Genomic DNA, 20,228 nt, shown 5'->3' with positions numbered 1-20,228 from the left:
TCCACGTCTTTCCCATCGCACAAAGGAAATGTCGGCTCAACTATTGGCAGCACTAAAACATTTTTCCTTGTTCTGTGGTTAATGGCTACCTAGCTTCCATTGCACACATACTGAATTCCTTTGCCTAAGAATGTTAGTACGTTACTCTTTTTACAGTAAATTTGTATAATAAACAATACTGTCAATGTCATATGCAAATGTACCACTGACAATTTCGGTTTAACATCAAACAAGAATGCAAAACATGAAATCATGGCGTCATTGTTTCCAGTGTAAATAACATGTAAATAATGTCAGTAATTACACAAATCAGAAGTATCTATTTATGTGATCAATCCAATGTAATGCGAATAAAAATGGACGGAATTTCCCATAGTGTTTTGTGCACGTTATATTGCTTATTCCCCTGTGTTATTAGTTTGAACAAAACTGCAACAGTTAGTGAAATGAAAGTTTACGACGTGATGAGCGCATAAAGTGTTCTTTCTGAGGTGTGCGTGCGCAGTAACAGCAGAGCGCTTCAAAGGGAACATTTATAATATATATATGATAGTTTCATATACAATCATTGACTTTTGCAATTTTGGTGATCCATGCATCCACCCACCCATCTATCACCGGCTGAGCGACAATCCATCGATCTTATACCCTTGAATACAGCCCTGAGGAAGTCGCAAAAAGATCGTTCCAATTGCGACGAAACACATGTCCGCTGGTTTTTCTTGAAAATTAAAACACTGATCATATTCAAAATTCACCAAGAGATCATCTCTGTATTTGTTAGCTTGTATTATGAACTGCATATGTCTATACTAATAGAATCTAATTTATGTGTGCCTAGGTTTATGCTTGAAATATATATTGTGAGAGTTTGTTTCCCGCACTCAGTTGGGGGGTTATAGGGCTTATCCCCTCACCTAGTTGCACCATAAAGCGACATCTTTTTCTTTAGTGGAGAAGTGTGGCTCAGGGGTTAGAGGCGGCAGACCCGGAATCTGAGATCGGTCCTGGACCAGGGTTCAATTCCCCGCCCCGGCGGGTCTTGGGCTAAAAATTCCACGGACTCGATAATTCTCACCCCGGTGCCTCCTCGACTCACGGGTTCACACTCTGCGACTCTGGGCAACAGCTTGCTTAATCTCCACAACGGCCCCTCGTGGCGGGATGCCTGACTTTCACCTTGTGGATACCCTGCTATCTCACAGGGGAATATCAGGAAGGGTTCCCTAAGCAAGCGCCGGGACACCTGCTTTGCGGGTAGCTGTGCGCTATATAAGCTCAACTACATTTACATTTACATTTAACTATTGCGTCCACTATAAGCAGAGGGCCTAGAAAATCCCTGGTCACTCAAAAAACCCTTATTCTTGACTAGTATCATCAACGCTGCGCGAAGACAGATACGGACGTCCTCGCTGCTTTCCTTTAGTGATTGCAACGGCGGCACCCCTCAGATCGACCCACCGGCTGTTGATTAGGATCGATTATTATAAAGGAATAAGAATCCACTTCTCCAAGAATAATTATCGAGTCTGTCGGCTGATATTCTCTCCCCCCCTCGAAGGACCCACTCAAGAAAGTGCATACGTCCATTTAGGCTGTCCTACCTCCCCCTTTCGAGTCCTGATGAAGACCCGACACAGATGCATTCAAGACTGCACTAACATATAGGGTCGAAACATCGACGCTCTTTACGTGTATCCGTCCACACAAAGTCTCAAATAAAATAAGGGAATAATTCATCCAGTGTGACAATTGTATTCAAAAGTGGACATCCATGATCTAATGTTTTGTCTATTTGTATGATTATGTGTCATTTGTTTCAGTTTTGTATAGCACCCTGTCACCAGTCACGACCTGATCACTAAATGTACATAGGGTCTATGTATTTCTTTGTTTGGACAGCTATCCATAAAATTGTGGATTTATTCACAACCAAGGTTGTGATGAAATGTGCGTTTAGCGCCTAAAGAACTTGCTCAAAATTTCAGTTTTCAGAATGTCATAATTCGCTCAGAACTATCACTCATTAAGGCACACAATGTAATTCTCATGTCTGTACAGCTACTCATTGCATAACTTTGTAAGTGCCCTAAGATTCAGAAAAAACTGTCATTGCTAGAGAAACTAATATTCACCTTTTTAATTTTGATGCACAGTATATTTTAACCATTTAGACATTGAAACTTGACACACACTTTGCACAAGGTAATTTTCTGTAGTGCTAAATATTATTGAATTTTTCCTAATAGTGCAAAAACGGTTTGAATGCAATGACTTTTAACAATTGTTTTCATGTAGCAATTTTTGGGGGGAATAATGATCACTAACCCTTTTGATGTTTCCACATATGAAAAGCAAGCCTCATTTCTTTCCTTTTGCCTTTAAATGCATTTTTTTAACACTAAGCACATAAGCTTTACTGAAACATAAAAAGTTAGTGTCACTTTTTAAAGGACAGTAATTATTTACCATCAAATCATCAAATCCACAGATGTGCTTATTTAGAAAAGCAACAAGAAAATAAGTCCTTGATTTTAATCCTTTCTCTTTTATCCAAAATAATGAAGCTGTATTTCTAACTGTTAAAATCAGTAGTTTTTAACGCACCTGCCTTCATACCATGTTATACTAATCTAAAACCTAGTTCCCACAGCTTGATCTGTAGCTTGTGGCCGGGCATAGCCACGTGTTGTTTACTCAGCTGTGCTTTACGACCAGCAGGCGTTAGCTTCTTAAGCTTTTCCAGGAGAAAAAGGCATTGCTGTATTGTAATGTCCGCACACAAATCCCACAAAGATGATAAACCATGTGTTACCTCTGTTTGTTCTGACAGACAGCTTCCTTCAGACAGACAGCTTTGAACAGCTGTTTAAAAGCTCTTTCTTCTAGCCCCGGAATGAGCACGGTGTAGTCTATTTGGAACCCAGGCATTCCAAGCCAGTACAAATCTGTTGTTTTGCAATGTGAAAAAGAGGCGCTTTTATTTTTAGCAGCAACTAATTACTCAGATAATGAGAATACCTTTTAATATTAGGATATTGCTGTAACATTTTGTATTGAGTCCTAGTGTACAGCACACAATTTTTTTTTCTTGCTATCTGGCCTATTTTTTTGATATTGAGTATTAATTCTAGTGTTTCTTTATAATTGTGTTAATATTCATACATCTATACTTTGTTACCGTTTTACTTTTAATGGTAGCGTGCAGCTATTTAGCAAGTGTGATATAATTAATTCATTTAATTTTAAAGTGCAATTCTTTCAATGACATATACAAAATACAATGCCAACAACAAACCAAATTGAGCTTATTCCAGTCATTTTCAAGAAGGGGCTCATACACTGAGAACACACAACACTGCTTGTTAAGGCAAGCCATTCTTACACAAAAAACACAATCACTACTCACTCAAACAAGTACTTCACAAGCATCAACACCTGTGTCAGTGCACAAACCACATAGAAACTCAAAAAGAACAATTAACCCACAAATAAAAACTTAGGACAAAAGCAAGAAAAAGCCCACAGACTGTACTCAAACCAAACCATTTTTAAATACTAATTATAAGTAATATTTACAAACAAAAGGAGTCTCAAAAAAATAGTACAGAGATTACACCAATAAAAATAGACAGCCGAAAGACTGTGCCATGTTTAAAAAGACAGGCTCTAGCCCCAGACCTTTTCCAAAATACACCAAATTACCAGTTGGGCTGGCAGAGCACTCTAAAGCACTCCTGTATCACCACTTATGAATTTTAATAAGTGCGTAGATCAGGATCCTCCTAAGTGTATTTGTCCCACTGTATACTTTACATTATGGAAGAAATACCATATTTAATGTACATAAACCTATTTAGGTATCCCCTCTAGGGGAATCAGCTGAGTACTTTCTAAAGTCATATTGGTACCATCAAATTGCAACACATTCTATGAAGTGTGCTAGGAGCAGGCATGCCAAAAATATGACACTGCGATGTAATATAATCCTAAAGCGGATTTCCTAAGAATTATCCAAAAGTAGAGAAAAATCTCCTCATTACCTGCCTTTATTTGCTGCAGCAAACAAACAAACAAACCAAAACCTTGGCCAAGCTATACCAAAGTGTTGCATCACGACATTACCAAGCAAAAGCTTCCAACTGCCAAGTTGTGGGTGACCTAACGGTCGTTTTGAAATACTCACGCGAAAGAAGATCTCAGTCGGGACGGGCTGTCACCTAGAGAGTCAAATCGGGAAAACCGGAAAACACTTCTGTCTGCAAAGACAAAGGGTCTCCTCCTGCAGGGTACCTTCCTCACTGGATTCCTGCCTTCCTTCACGACTGCACTCTTAGATGGCCGGGTCTCCGATGAGCTCCTCGTTCAGGCGCCAATTTTTGGAATAAAAAGCCTTTTTTAGGGGCTCACTGAAGCACCGATCCTTAAACCAACAAAGAAGAGATTGGCATGGAAGCTGTAATATTAAAGAGAATAAATGTATTAACCTCACATGAGGGAGACTGCGTTAATACGGTACCCTCAGGCCATTGTATGAGGTAGTCTAAGGAGTACAGAAATCAAGGGCCTTTTATACCCTATATACTGCTGAGTAAGCATGGAGACTCAAAAAGAGGCAGTACAAGTGTGCACACAAATAGCCAGTTACATATAAGGATACATAAGAATTGCTTAGTCAACAGAGTGGGAGGAGTTACAATATTTCTGACATTAGTTAAAATAGCCTGACAGTTACTTTAATAGCAGGTGCATTCTGGCAGCTAAAGGCCTTTCTGAGCATATGCAGTGCTCTGGCTCAATGCTGAAGGAGTTAACTGTAACTGATGACTCAAGCAGAATACAAGGGTAGGCAACAGTGAAGAGGGAGAAGCACATGGCAAGCACATGGCTAACTAAAATGGCTAAAGTTTAAAGGGTTTGTGGGGAGCACTCCGTTTTAGACTAAATATTCAACCTATTCAATCGGTGCTGCAACTAATCAGGTGTGTCAGACCCGTATATCTCGAATGCTAGTTTAGGTGAGATTAATCTCATCTAGTTGCGCACTGTTCACCACGTGTTATCCAACACTTTAAATCATAATCAATGTTAACACAATAACATAATTGAACTTCAGTTATTTAATTCATATACTGATTCATTCATATTCATCACAATGTTATAACCAAGTACAGTCAAAATTCAATTGAACACATTATCTTATAGTACTCAATGCTTTAAAGAAAACCAACATTTTAAGTTCATGTTATAACCACACAAAATTCATAGCACTTAATTTTCATATTCATGCCCAATGCATTTCGGCACTACATTGTGCCTTCATCAGGGGCTGATCTCTAGAGCACCCGATTGTAAGCAGGAGAACGCGGGTTTGACCCTACTGTTTAAAACATTGGCGACGTTATCTTCAGGACAGGAAATAGTACTCTTAAGATCGGAACATTCCACACAGATCAGGGTACCAAGCCTCATATATACTTAGTTCACTGAACAGACTTACTTCTATCAGAGATCAGCCACTGATGAAGGCACAATGTAGTGCCGAAATGCATTGGGCATGAATATGAAAATTAAGTGCTATGAATTTTGTGTGGTTATAACATGAACTTAAAATGTTGGTTTTCTTTAAAGCATTGAGTACTATAAGATAATGTGTTCAATTGAATTTGGACTGTACTTGGTTATAACATTGTGATGAATATGAATGAATCAGTATATGAATTAAACAACTGAAGTTCAATTATGTTATTGTGTTAACATTGATTATGATTTAAAGTGTTGGATAACACGTGGTGAACAGTGCGCAACTAGATGAGATTAATCTCACCTAAACTAGCTAACTAAAATGGCTGCCACAAACAAAATGGCTTTAGCTGATGCTAACAGCGATTTCTGCTAGTTTCCACAGTTCCAGAGCCTGGCTGCGTTAAATGAGAATAACCGACCCCCGCTTCTGGCTTTCTTGATCCTGGGGGCAATGACAAGGTTCATAGTCTCTGAGCGAAGAATTCTGTTCGGCCAGTAGGACTGGATAGTGGTGTGGAGAATGGCAGGGCCTATTCCAGCTTAAGACTTCTGGACAATACATAGGGCTTTGAAATTAACTCTCTCCCAGACGGGAGCCAGTGGAGCAATTTCACAGCAGGTTTAGCTGAGTGATGTTTAGGAGTGCCTGATAGAAGTCTTGCTGCCCAGTTTTGTATAGTCTGCAGTTTGGAAAGGGTTGCGATAGGAGAACCCAGATAAAGGGCGTTTTCCCATAGTCCAACTGGGACAAGATAAGGACCTGGACCATGATTTTTCTTGCCTGGAAAGGAAGAAGGGGAAGAACCTTCCGAATCATTTTCAGGATACCATAGCATGTGTCCGCTGTCTTCCATGATTGTACCTTAAAGGTGAGGTCCTGGTCCAACCAGACACCCAGGCGTTTTTAACAGGGTCTTAGGGGTGGGAGCCAGACAGAAGGTGGTGGGCCAGATAGGAGTTTACATCAAGGGGAGAAAAAATTCCCTAAGATCATTATCTCTATTTTTTCCCCCATTCTGTTTCAGAAAGGACTCATTCATCCAGTTGGCAATTTCTTTTAAGCATTGGCGCAGGCTGGGAGGTGAACTTTTGGCTCTATTGAGCCCAATCACAAGTTGTGTGTCATCTGCGTAGGTGACTATGGGAACCCCAAAAGGTAATACCACCTCTGCTAGGGAGCACATGTAAACGTTAAATAAGTTGGGACTCAGGGATGATCCCTGCGGTACTCCGCAACAAAGGGACATCTGCTAGGAGGTCACCTCGTTGTCAAAGACCTTGAAGGATCTGCTAATCAGAAAGGACAGTAGCCATGACAGAGCAGTTCCGGTAACTCCCAATTTTCTGAGTCTATGTACAGAAGAAGGACCACAACAGTGCCTCTGAGGTCGACAATCTTTCTTGACTCTTCCACCACTGATAGCAAAGCTGTTTCTGTTCCCTGGCAGGGTCGGAAACCTGTCTGGGTCCAGTGAATGAGTTTGTGGGTCTCTAGGAAAGAGGACAATATTGACTTGAAGTATTTTTCAGCTATTTTGCTGACCCCCCGGAGAAGTGATATGGGGCAATAGTTTCCAAGAGTCGAAGGATCAAGGCTAGGTTTTTTAAAAGTGCTTTTACCATGGCATCCTTCCATAGGGGAGGGACCACTCCAGTGGAAAATTAGGTGTTAATCAACTCAAAAATGTAAGGGGAAACAACTCCTGCCACTTGCCTCATTATCTTTAGGGGGGCTGGGTCTGTAGGTGACTCACTTTTTACCTGGGTCAGGAGTCTTTCCAGTACTGTCATTTACATGACCGGGATAGTTTCCAAGGGAGGCTGATTGTTATTAGTGTGGGGGTGGGGGGGGGTGATGTACAATCTTTAATGGGGGGGGAATGAGGTGAAAATAGTTTCAATTTTATTGAAAAAGATTTCCACTAAATTGTTACGTGTGCCTGAGGTGTCAGGGATAGCCGGAGGAGGGAAGACTCTAAAGAGAGTTGTGGCGATACGAAAGATCTCACGGGCGGAGTTACCTGCTGAATTTTTTTATTTTTGTAGAAGGCTGCCTGAGCTGGTTTGATTTCAGCTTTGTATAAATTGATAGCTTCTCTGTATTTAAGTTTCCTATCGCTAGAGAAGCTTTTCCTCCAGCTTCTCTCAAGTTTCTTACAAGTTTGTTTTAAGTCCTGAAGTTTGGCTGAGTACCATTGTTGTTGTTTACTTCCTATTATAGTTTCGGTCCGTTTTACAGGAATGCGCAGGTCAAGTGATTCTTGGAGCCAGTTATTGAATTTATCATTGGCAGTAACAGCATCCGAAGATGACTCCGGTCTGGTTTCTTCGGGCATCAACTTGAATGGATGGGTTTCGTATATAGAGCCTTGGGGGACGGGGACCAGGTAAATGGTATGACGAAGTGGTCTGACCATGGGACAGAGTTAGGTTTCTCTCCCATTAGGTCCTCCAGGTATGAGAAGATGGGATCTAGTAGATGCCCTTTTATGTGGGTAGGCTCACTGACTTGTTGAAGCGGATAGGCTGCGAGATTATCTGTGATTTCGGTTGCTGACGTCTGTAGAGGGTCATCAAAGTGGAGATTGAGGTCCCTCAATAACGTGAAATTGGCCGATGTACTGGTCAGGTTTGCTGCCAGATCGGCTAGGGAGTTACAAAAATCTACTGAGGGACCCGGGGGCCGATAGATTAAAATACCCGAGAAAGTGAGGGCTAGGGAGAATTCAATGGAAAAAGCAGCGTTCTCACAGTCTGGGATAAAACTACTAATCATTCAACAGGTTAAACAGTTCCTATAGATAATAGCAATCCCGTCCCCTTTCTCTGTGGGCTCTGTATGGAATAACCAGGGGGGGGTGCCTGGACGAGGTCAGGGTCAGAACTAGGTTTGAGCTATGTTTCTGTAAGAAACAAGACCTTTGGCCTTTCTTCTTCCAGAAGGATAGAGATTTCTGCCGAATGTTTGGGCAGTGACCTGCAGTTTAGCAGGAACATTTTATATTTCCTGGGTTTAGTAAAGTTGGTGTGGGTGTCTGTTGTCAGTTGGGAACGGCAATGAGGACATTTAAAAGGGCCACTGACGGGGGAGATGAAGTGTTTACACACATTCTCCAGTATTACATCTTTCATAGATTCACATGCTTGTATCTTCCCCGTCGTCATGGTGGGAGTCTCACGGTAACAGAATGACCAAAGCAGTATCTTAGAGAAGAAAAATTGCATAGAAAAGCCCCTAGGGACTGTAGTATTTGGTAACCAGACCTCCTCATTGTTTGGTCCAAAAGTCAGCCAATCAGCACTGCTGCCCTGCCCTCACACTCCCCAGCAGAAGCTTCCTGCCTCAGATTTCCAACCGCCTTTGTGTGAGAAAGGAGTCTCCCTGAGCTCTGCTCAGTTTTGCTGTTCCTGAGTGAACTATTGACCTTTTATTTCTACTATCTTTTCATCTGAATTAAGGTATTGTGTGTACCTAATTACTTTCATAATGGCTGAAAGCTCTAAAAAGAGGCTTTTCAGGCCTTGCAGATCCTGTGGAAAGGCTAGGCTTTTCTCTGAAGATCCTCACAAGGACTGCTTATATTGCCTTCATCCTAAGCATGTGGCCAAGGATTGTAAACATTGTAGAACCTTCTCTGCTAAAACTCTGAGGGACAGAGAGGCTCGTTTGCTGTTCTGGCTTAAAAAGAAGAAGGCCGCATCAGACTCAGATTCCTGGGAGGAATCCTCTACATTAACACCTAAAAAGAGAAAGGCCTCACATTCTGAGGAGAGGGTGGAGCCTAAAAAGGTTCAATCTAAAGAGAAGGTGGCGTCATCTCTCCCTCTTACTCCCCTCAAGAAGCCGTCAGGTCAGAAAGGGGCAGGGTCTGCTCCGTCGACCAGTTCCCTGGTTTCTACTGCAAAATCTGTGGTAAAGTCTTCAGCCCCGTCGACGACTTCACCGTCGACGATGACTGTCTCGACGACGGCTGCTCCGTCGACGACAGGATTTAAGGCGTCGACGACGACCACGTCGACGAGTATGACCATCCCGTCGACGAAGAAACCGTCGACGATGAAGACGTCGTCGACGACGAAAGGCTCGACGCCGAAGACGTCGACGACTCCGTCGACGGAGACCCCGTCGACGGCGGTCTCGTCGACGATGACTTTGGTGACGACGGCTCCGCCGACGATGGCTATGTTGTCGACGACACCGTCGACGACGACTGTAATTTCAACGGCAAAGGCTTTTAAGTCGCCACAGTTGAAGACTATGATCTCTATTCGATCTTTTCAGTTGTCGAGGGGCTCGGCGACTATAAGCAAATCTGCAGAATTCACGTCGTGGACGCAGATTTCGCCTCTACCACCATCTTCTTTACTGGAACAGGAGTAAGAAGGAGAGGAGTCGTCAGGTGCGGCCTACAGCCCCTCACAACTCAGAATAAAGAGTCAGGACACAGACGAGGAAGAGGTGTTTTCCTTCAAGGAGAGAGCTCAATCTACGAGATATGAATCTTTCCAGGAAACATGTAATTATAATGAGGAGGACGAGCAGCAAGAAGAGTCGCGAGAGGAGTTGCGAGAAGAGTCAGTCTCCATACCTACTTCTCTTGTCCCTGACCTGAGGTTCATGATTAATGACTATTATCGTCGTTTTCCGGAGGCAAATGCGCCTCCGTCATCTACGCCGGTGGTTACATCGCAACCTCCGAAGACCCAATCTACTCCTCAGGAGCAGGTGGTGAGGTCACCACCAGTGATAACAATCAGGGATGATCTGACGGAGTCTGATGATGATGATCAGCCTGAGGAAGGTGAGCTGGTACAAGATTCTACGGGACAGGAGTGGAATGAGTACATTTTGCCGTCGGCTCCTTCACCTATTCCGTCGCCAACCACTTCCCCTCCTCAGGACATTGGAGGTTTCCATGACATTATGGATAAAGCGGCAAAAAGGTTTGATTTGGATATGGAGGTTAAAGAAACTGAATGTTTCTCATATGATTTCAAAGATGATGCTAGGAAATCTGCTCGCTCAATTCTGATTATCCATCACATTTGGGAAGAAGGCCTGAAAATTTTAAAGACACCGGCTTCCATCGCGGTTTCGGTTCCCAGAATCGAAAAGAAATATAGAGCACCAGAGTCTGCTGCGGCCTGTCTTATAGGACACCCGAGACCGGAGTCGGTGGTGACGCAGGCGGCGCAGAGGCACTCAAAGAATCCAGTTGCTACTTCATTGGTGCCGCCAGATAAGGAAGGACGTAGGATGGATGGAGCCGGGAAGAGGTTTGCGGTCATGGCAGCCTCTACGATTAAAGCAGCCAATGCAATGGCCCTTATTAGTCGTTTTAATAGGCAGATGTGGTGTGATTTGGCACCCATTCTGTCTGCACTGCCGGAGGATAAGAAAGAAGAGGCAGCGGCTATTCTTCGAGACGGGGCAAAGTCAGCATCAGAATCTATTGACATTGCCATGGATGTATCCTCTATGGCGTTCAGGCAGATGGCAGGAGCAGTTTTGCTCCGGAGACAGGGTTGGCTAAAGGCAACATCCTTTCGTCCGGAGGTGCAAGCAAAGATTGTAGACATGCCTTTCGATGGCGAAAATCTATTTGGGAAGCACGTCGACGAGGCGCTACAGGGTATCAAATCAGACACGGATACAGCTAGAGCGCTGGGATCCCTTCAGCAAGGACGGTTCCAGTCCTTTCGTAAAAGAGGTGCAAGGGGTCAATTTAATCAGAGGTCTTCATTTCAGACCAACAGATATCAACCTTATAACCAACAAGGATATAGGCAATACAATACAGGCAATCAGTACAGGACCTCCAACTTCTCTTAACAGCAGCAGTCTTGGGGCAAGTCCTCCAATAGAGGGAGGAATCAACAGTCTAACAAACTACAATGATTTCAGGCAGGCGCTCCCCACACAACAGATCCCGGAAAACGACCACTATCTGTCTCAATACTTCAACAGTTGGATGTCCATTACATCAGACAAATGGGTTTTGGACGTAATAAGCAGAGGCCATACCCTAGAGTTTGTGGAAATGCCACCAGATCACCCACCGGTGCTCAGGCATCATCAACATCGCCAGGATTTGAAAAAGGAAGTCCTTACACTATTGCAGAAAGGGGCTATAGAGGAAGTACCTCTACAACACCGAGGGAAAGGCTTCTATTCATATTTCTTCCTCATCAAAAAGAAACAAACTATGAAGTGGAGACAGGTATTGGATTTGAGAGATCTGAATCAATACATAAAGAAAATTCCCTTCCGAATGCTTTGATTGCAAGAGATCCTTCTAATGTTAAAAGAGAAAGACTACATGGCGTCACTGGATCTCATGGATGAATACTTCCATATCACAATTCATCGGAAGCACAGAAAGTTTTAAGGTTCGCTGTGGAGAGTCGCCATTTCCAATTCTAGGTGTTGCCTTTTGGCCTCAAATCGGCCCCGAGGGTGTTTACCAAATGCATGGCCCCGGTGGCGGCCCACTGAAGGTTGAAGGGACATTGCATTTACCCATATCTCGACGATTGGCTGGTGACAGGACCGTCATTCACAAGAGCCGGAAAGTCCCTTCAGTGCTGCATCCGCCTTTTCCATCGGTTAGGACTAAGGACCAACTTGGAAAAGTCTTCACTGATTCCAGCTCAGGGCATTCAATTCCTAGGGGCATGGATATGCACCAAGGAAACGAAAGCATACCCATCCGAGGAAAGGATGAGAAAAATAATAAGCCTTGCAACATCCCTTCAAACAAAAAGGTTCACTTTTGTGCGGATGTACAAATCCTTGTTGGGGATGATGTCCTCTTGCATCCCACTGATTCCAAACTGCCGTCTTCGAATGAGACCCTTGCAGGAACATCTAGACGAGCAGTGGGTTCAGTCCAAAGGAACCTTCGAAGATCGGATTATCATCACTCAACGTATGAAGGTGGCCATGTCATGGTGGAAGGTTCAGAAGAACTTGAATCAGGGTCTCAACTTTGTACCTCAAACTCACAAATATGTGATGACGACGGATGCTTCGTTGCAAGGATGGGTCGCACACCTCCAGGAGCTGGAAATCTAGGGTCACTGGTCAGAGTGGGAGGCACAGCTCCACATAAATTTGTTGGAGCTCAAAGCGGTGTTTCTGGGGCTCCAAGCTTTCCTACCCAGAATACAGAACTCGTCGGTGCTCATTCAGACGGACAGCACCACGACTATGTTTTATCTTCTGAAGCAAGGAGGAACAAGATCCAAACCTCTTTCTGTGCTGGCGCAAAGAATTTGGAAATGGCTGATAAACAACAACATTTCTATTTGGGTGCAGCATATACAAGGCATCCTCAACACAAGAGCAGACGTCCTGAGTCACACGACAAGTGTGCTGCACGAGTGGGAACTGAACGACACTCAGCTTCACAGAGTATTCCAAAGATGGGGCACACCAACGTTCGACTTGTTCGCAACCCGGGACAATTCGAAATGCGATCAGTTTGCGTCCAGGTACCCTCAGCGGGATTCCAAAGGAGATGCGTTTCACATGGACTGGACAGGAATGTTCGCTTACGCGTTCCCACCAATTCCTTTAATACCACGAGTGATTCGCAAAATGAGATCAGAACCTTGTCATGTCATTCTGATAACACCAGCTTGGCCGAGGCAGGCATGGTTTTCAGATCTGCTGCAGATGTCGAAAGGCAACAAGGTGCAATTCCCGACATTCCAGAGCCTCATATCAATGAGCAACGGACAAATTCTGCATCCGGACCTTCCATCGCTAAAATTATCCGCATGGAACCTCATGAGCGGGAATTTCAAGCCATGAGTATTCCACAAGACTGCCGACAAATACTTTCACAATCCAGGGCTATGTCAACCAACAAGACATACACAGCCAAATGGACACGCTTCTGTCACTGGTGTACTAGTCAAAGTCTACATCCATTGACGGTACCCCCAGAAGGTATTCTGCCCTACCTGTTGTCGTTATCAAAAGCAGGTCTGTCTCATGCCTCGCTGAAGGTGCATTTGGTGGCGATTTCAAGATTTAGGAGAACGCCAGACGAGCCGTCTCTCTGGTCCCACAGGCTGATAAAAGAGTTTGTTAAAGGGCTCTTTAGAGCTTTTCCACCCATTCTACGACCGCCAGTACCCTGGCATCTCAATACAGTCTTTACGCAGCTTATGAAGCCACCATTTGAGCCTATACACAAGACAGAATTACAATTCCTCTCTTGGAAGACATCCCTGCTACTAGCTCTGACCTCGGCGAGGAGAGTTAGCGAAATACAAGCCTTTTCGGTGGAAGAGGCTTTTCTGCAATTTCGACAGGACAGAGTTATACTACGGACAAATCCTAAGTTTATACCCAAGGTCCCTACTTCTTTTCACTTGAATGAGCCAATTATTTTGCCTACCTTCTTCAACAATCCCTCATCTGAAGCAGAAAGAGCGCTGCATTCTCTGGACATCGCTAGATGTTTGAAATTCTACATCGAACGAACAAGAACATTCCGCAAATCTAAACAGTTATTCATTGCATTTGAAGGTCAGAGGAAAGGGCTACCTCTGTCAAGACTGAGTATCGCCAGATGGATATCATCGGCTATCATTAAGTGTCATGAAAAAGCTGGAAAGCTACTTCATTCCAGAGTGACTGCTCATTCCACAAGAAAGATGGCAACATCGATAGCCTTATTTGCAGGAGTGTCTCTACCTGACATCTGCAGAGCAGCGACTTGGAAGAGTGTGCATTCATTTACCAAGCACTACTGTCTTGACACTGCGTGGAAAGAGGACACGGCAGTGGAGCAAGCTGTTCTGAAACGTCTGTTTCAATAAGGTATTCTGTATTTCTCTATTAATACCCTATGCAATGTGTGTGTGTATATATATATTCATTCACTGAAAAAACCATAGGTTATAGACCATATATAGTTAGGAATTAGCATTTACAAAACCTTGAAAATTCACTGAAAAAACCATAGGTTATAGACCATATATAGTAGTTAGTTGCACTAACTATATATCGCGCACCCGCAATCCACTGCTGATCATGTCACATATTACATCATTCATGACATGGTCAGTGACATCACTGATGACATCACTGATGACATATCAAATGACATCACTGATGACATCACTGATGACATCTCAAATGGCATCACTGATGACATCACTGATGACATCTCAAATGACATCACTGATGACATCACTGATGACATCTCAAATGACATCACTGATGACATCACTGATGACATCTCATTTGACATTACTGATCACATCACTGATGACATCATTCATGTGATAATACGATGAACCTCTTCAGACTCTAATATAACCTTAGATACACTCAGTGTAAACAGACACTCACAGACTGTCACTCATCCATGGAGTTACTCACACACCTAGTCAGTCATGCAAAGAATCAATCACACCTCCATTTCCTCAACTATACAGTTATACACACCTTACTTATTCAAACATATACTAACACATATTTACTCTCTTATACAATCCCTGATACAAGTTCACAATGATCCATACAGCCACTCACACATTCACTGGCTCTTATGCACAGTTATTTATATATGTCAACTCTCACATGTACTGTGTTTTACATATGTACTTACTTTGACATGTAGCACTGAGATATCCATTCACTCACCAATACACTCATGCACACAGTCAACTGCCCATACAGCTGTTTCCACATGCACTTTTGAAACCATACATCTAGTGAATCAACTGCTCACACATCTATGCACAGAGTCATACACCTCCCAGCCACCCACACACACACTCAGTCTCCCATACAAATACTTGGGCAACCAATCAATAACCCATATAGTTACTCATATAGCTACTGATCAACACATGCAACAGTTTACAGAACAGACATAATGATGCACAAATTAAGACAGTTTAGTCACTAACCCATGCACTCAGTGAGACACATTTAATCACTCACTCATACAGTCAGTCATGCACCTACTAAATCCTTCATACAGACACTTATACATCCACTCATTCTTCAATATGTAAGACATATTTTAACTTTCCAGAAACATACAGTCACTGGATGTTGTCATCAGTGATGTCATCAGTGATGTCATTTGAGATGTCATCAGTGATGTCATCAGTGATGTCACTGACCATGTCATGAATGATGTAATATGTGACATGATCAGCAGTGGATTGCGGGTGCGCGATATATAGTTAGTGCAACTAACTATATATGCGAATTTCAATGGTTTTGTGTGAGTAAAATAAGCTTTTGTAAATGCTAATTCCTAACTATATATGGTCTATAACCTATGGTTTTTTCAGTGAATTTTCAAGGTTTTGTAAATGCTAATTCCTAACTAAGGGGCCGATTACGATTGCGGATTTCCCGCATCCACCGGGCCGGCGGAAGCCACCGCCGGCCCGGAGGATGCGGGAAATCCGCCGGGGAGCCTTGCAAGACCCACCGCCATATTAGGATGGCTGGTGGGTCTTACTATCTGTCCGCCGCTTTTCCGCCGCGGGCGGATTCCGCCCACGGCGGAAAAGCATTAACGTGGCTGGCGGTGTCTATCAGACACCGCCAGCCATATTAGGATGACAGCGGAAAGATGCCTTTACACGGCGGCATTTCCGCCGTGTAAAGGCATACGGATTTGTGTTTGGGGGCCCGTTGCGGGCCCCCAGGGGTGAAGGAGGGGTGGGGGGTGCACATGGGGGGTACCTATGGTACCCCCCTGCATTTGCCTGCACAAAGCGGCAGGCACCGTGAGGTGCCTGCCGCTTTGTGCATGCAAATGCACAACTTACTTTTTTATCATTGCGGCGGGTGCTGCTTCAAGCAGCACCCGCCGCAATGATAAAAATACAGGATGTGACCGCCAGGGTGGCGGTCACATCCTAATTTGCACGAAGGGACCGCCGCTGCCCCTGCGGACGGTCCCTCCTTCTCTATGGTGGCGGACGGACTCAGGTCCGTCCGCCATCATAATCGGCCCCTATATATGGTCTATAACCTATGTTTTTTTCAGTGAATTTCAATGGTTTTTTTAATAGCAAATATCAAAAGCTGTAAAATGTATTCTTCTTTTAAAGGAAAAATATATTTTATATGTATTTAATATAATTGTTTTATGTATATACATTTTTTGAGGGAACGAATTTATCAACTATCATGCTGAAGAAGAGTGTTGGGAAATAAAAACAAAGAGGAGGACTAAGAGGAAAGAACAATCAGTTCAAAAATACAATTGCTTTAAAGCATGAAGTGCTTTTCCACACATGTACATTTAAATAACCCATATTAGAACATACAAAATATCTACAGAGGAGACGGTGTACATTGAATTTTAGACTCTTCATTGGTACCTACTCTATTCAGAGCTACCCTACCTCAAAGCACTCTAAAATATTATTTTAATATTTCCCTTGGTTTTCCCCTTGTTACGCTTTCCGGAACGCTACCCGGTGCGCGGACCGGGCGCTAACCGTGCGAAAATTTGAAAAACAAAGGTTGTTTTTTTTACATATATGGGCCTCCTCAGCCACCCTCAGAAAACCTAGGGGTCAGGATATGTCTCCCGTGCCCCCTTATACCCATTCCCAACATTGTTTATCCTCCATCTTGTGACTAAATTCGTCCGAAACACAAGATGGCGGACTCCCGTTACGCTACCAATGAGCTACCCGGTTCGCGTACCGGGTAGCGCTTCCACCGCGAAAAATCGAAAAAAAAATTATTTTATTTTTTTGCCCCGCGGGGCCCTTTAATAGCCCCCACATCAATCCTAGGGGGTCAGGAGGGGTCTACCTTGCCCCCTTTCATTCATTTCCCCCTTTGTTTATTTCCACCTCTTGTCTCTCGATCCTACCAAGAGACAAGATGGCGGCCGCTCCGGACTGTTTAGAATGTTGACAGTCACCGGAGAGCTAATCCGCTTCTCCTCGCGAAGTTCCGTTACGCGTCTGGTACGCGAACCGGGGCGCTAACCGGGACGCTGTCACAGATATATATATTTTTTTGAACGTTAATTTCTCAAAATCCACTGGAGCACATATCTTGAGACCTAGCAAAGGCACATCGGGCAAACAATCTCTACAATTTTGCCAAGTTTCATAGAAATCCATTCAGCCGTTCGAGCTAAAAGTGAGTCCAACCGCCCTATAGAAAACTCAATGTTAAAAACATGTTTTGGGACCCCCTTTTTTCTCAGCCCCCGCTTGACGAAACCCCCCCAAACTTTCAGGGGACGCTCAGAAACAAAATGTGCCATTTTCCTGAAAATTTCAGCCAATTCCGTCCATCAACGCCAAAGTTATTCAACATAGAATTTTCAGAAATCCCTATTCAAAAAAATCCTAACTATATATACCTACTGGCGACCGCCAGTAGGTAATATATATATATATATATATATATATATATACATATATATATATCGTGAAAGCAAGAGTCCCGAGATGAGAGGAGCAAACAATGGCTGGTGCTGGCGGCGAGATTCAGGACACCCTCGTGAAACAATGTTTTCAACAAAGATTCTTCGAAGAAGACGCCGCACACTACCTCGATTATATTGACTTATAGATTTATTTTCTGTAGGTTCCCCACCTACGCGTTTCGGACAAGCAGACTGTCCTTGATCACGGTTAACAAACACGTGTCCATCATTTGTGTTTACCTTAAATACATGCAAACTCCACTTGGCTGTTAGGATGCATTGTGGGTTCAGTAGTTTTTTAGGTTTTTCAATTTTTAGTTACATTTTTAACTAGCAATGCGCTGTTACAAGCCGGATCGCGGCATTTTTGCCGCCAACTGGAAGGTTATTGTTGAGTATTATACAATTTGCGCTGTAGCATATGGCATAACGTCATAGCTTATCAATATATTTATATTTGAGCATTTAGAAAAGCGCAGATTGTTAAAGGATCTAGTTCAGGACTAAGTGTCCATATGTTACAATTTATGGCTGAGTGCCCTAGACCCTATTTAAGTCGTTTGAATCAGTTAAGGCTTAGTGCCTTGTATTCCAGTTGTGCCGTTGAATGCTTTGATCAACAGCTGGCACAGCGCAAGGATAAAACTCTTATATTGTTATTTGTCACATATATTGCACTTTGATCAATCATAAGGAGAAATGTTCAGGAAACAAAGATTGGTTGTCTGTAATTGGAAATGTTCAGTTCATCAAAATTATAAGTGTACATAAAGTTCTTCGTCGGTGTTGAGACCCCACGGGTTTCTAGTTTTGAACCTAATGATTAATTTGGATTCTAGGCGTCTTAGTCTCGTAACTCGATCACCACCTCTTTCGTTCTCCCCCACCATGGCGATTCCCGCATATTTCATATTTTTCCAGGTTTTTCCAGGGTGGGTCTTAAGATGTTTCGCTGTCGCATAACTCATGTCCTTGTTTTGAATGGCTCTGGTGTATTCGAGTATTCTCTTTTTGAGTGGGCATATTGTTGAGCCAATGTATTTTTTGCCGCAGAAGCACACAATTTGATAGACCACGAATTGTGATTCACATGTTATCTTGTCCTTTATTTCAAAGGTTCTTCCCTTTGGATCTGTTAGGGTTTTGATATTCTGGCCAATTGTGCATGCCTTGCATGTTGAGCACTTGCTGAATCCCAGTTGTCGTTTCTCTAGCCAACTCAAGATTTTTACTTTTTTAAAATGGCTGTTGACTAGCGTGTCTTGAATAGAAGGAGCTTTCCGATAAGAGATTAGGGGTCTATCACCAATTAACATTCCTATCTCAGTGTCCTTTTTTAGCACATTCCAGTATTTTGACAGAATTTGGCGGATTTTGTAACTTTCCTTTGAAAATGTTAGAATCAGTCGTGGTTTTTCTTCATCTGTGTTCTTTGTAGATTTATTTTTTGGTATCAAAGTGTCTGCTCTCGTTTTTGCTCTTGCTTTTTGTTCGCCTCTAGTTATGTCTGATTGTTTATATCCTCGCTTGGAGAAACAATCTTTAGTTTCTTTAAACTTGTTTTCCATTTCAGTCTCTTCAGAGCAATTGCGTTTCATTCGTAGAAACTCCCCATAGGGGATGCTTTGTTTGAGTGAGACAGGATGGAAACTTGTTCCATGCAACACACTATTCGTAGATGGTTTTTTTCCTAATACAGTTGTTTCCAATTTATTATTTTTGATGTAAATCTTTGTGTCAAGAAACTCTATTTCCTTTTTTTGGATGTTCGATGTAAATTGTAGTCCCACTTCATTCACATTCAGAATCTCAATGTATTCTGTAAGTTTTTGTTTAGTACCCTTCCAGAGAAGGAACAGATCATCTATAAATCTGAGCCATATAACCACATCCGTGGTGTATGGCTCGTTTTCTTCTCTCCAAGCTATGTTCTTCTCCCACCAACCCATGGTGAGATTGGCATAGCTTGGAGAGAAGGAAACTCCCATGGCACAGCCGCAGATTTGTGTGTAGGTTTTTTTGTCAAAGGTGAAGATGTTGTTTTCCAGACAGAAGGACATCATGTCCAGTAGCATGTTGGTATGTCTCAATTCAGATATTGGTCTCTGATTTAGGAAGTACTTTATTGCATTCATGCCTATATCTTGTTGGATCGAAGTGTATAGCGACACAACGTCTATGGTTGCCAGCCAATACTCTGGTTGCCATTCCACTGCCATGATGATTCTAAGGAAGTCTCCAGTGTCTTTAATAAATGAACTT

At 43.0% G+C, this 20,228-nt stretch overlaps 1 long non-coding RNA gene across 1 annotated transcript in view; it reads right to left on the bottom strand.

Annotated features, from left to right (window-relative positions):
• The window catches only part of LOC144781762 (uncharacterized), a 351,692-nt gene extending 347,305 nt beyond the window's left edge, over window positions 1–4,387 (bottom strand). Inside the window, exon 1 of the long non-coding RNA XR_013601061.1 lies at window positions 4,190–4,387. This is a non-coding gene — a long non-coding RNA (uncharacterized LOC144781762). The remainder of the gene's footprint in view (window positions 1–4,189) is intronic.
• Window positions 4,388–20,228: the final 15,841 nt, after the last annotated feature.

This window comes from Lissotriton helveticus, chromosome 9, assembly GCF_964261635.1.
Source record: "Lissotriton helveticus chromosome 9, aLisHel1.1, whole genome shotgun sequence".
In the NCBI taxonomy this organism is placed as follows: domain Eukaryota; kingdom Metazoa; phylum Chordata; class Amphibia; order Caudata; family Salamandridae; genus Lissotriton; species Lissotriton helveticus.
Note: the sequence above shows the minus strand (reverse complement) of the source record. Positions and strands in the feature narration are given on the sequence as shown.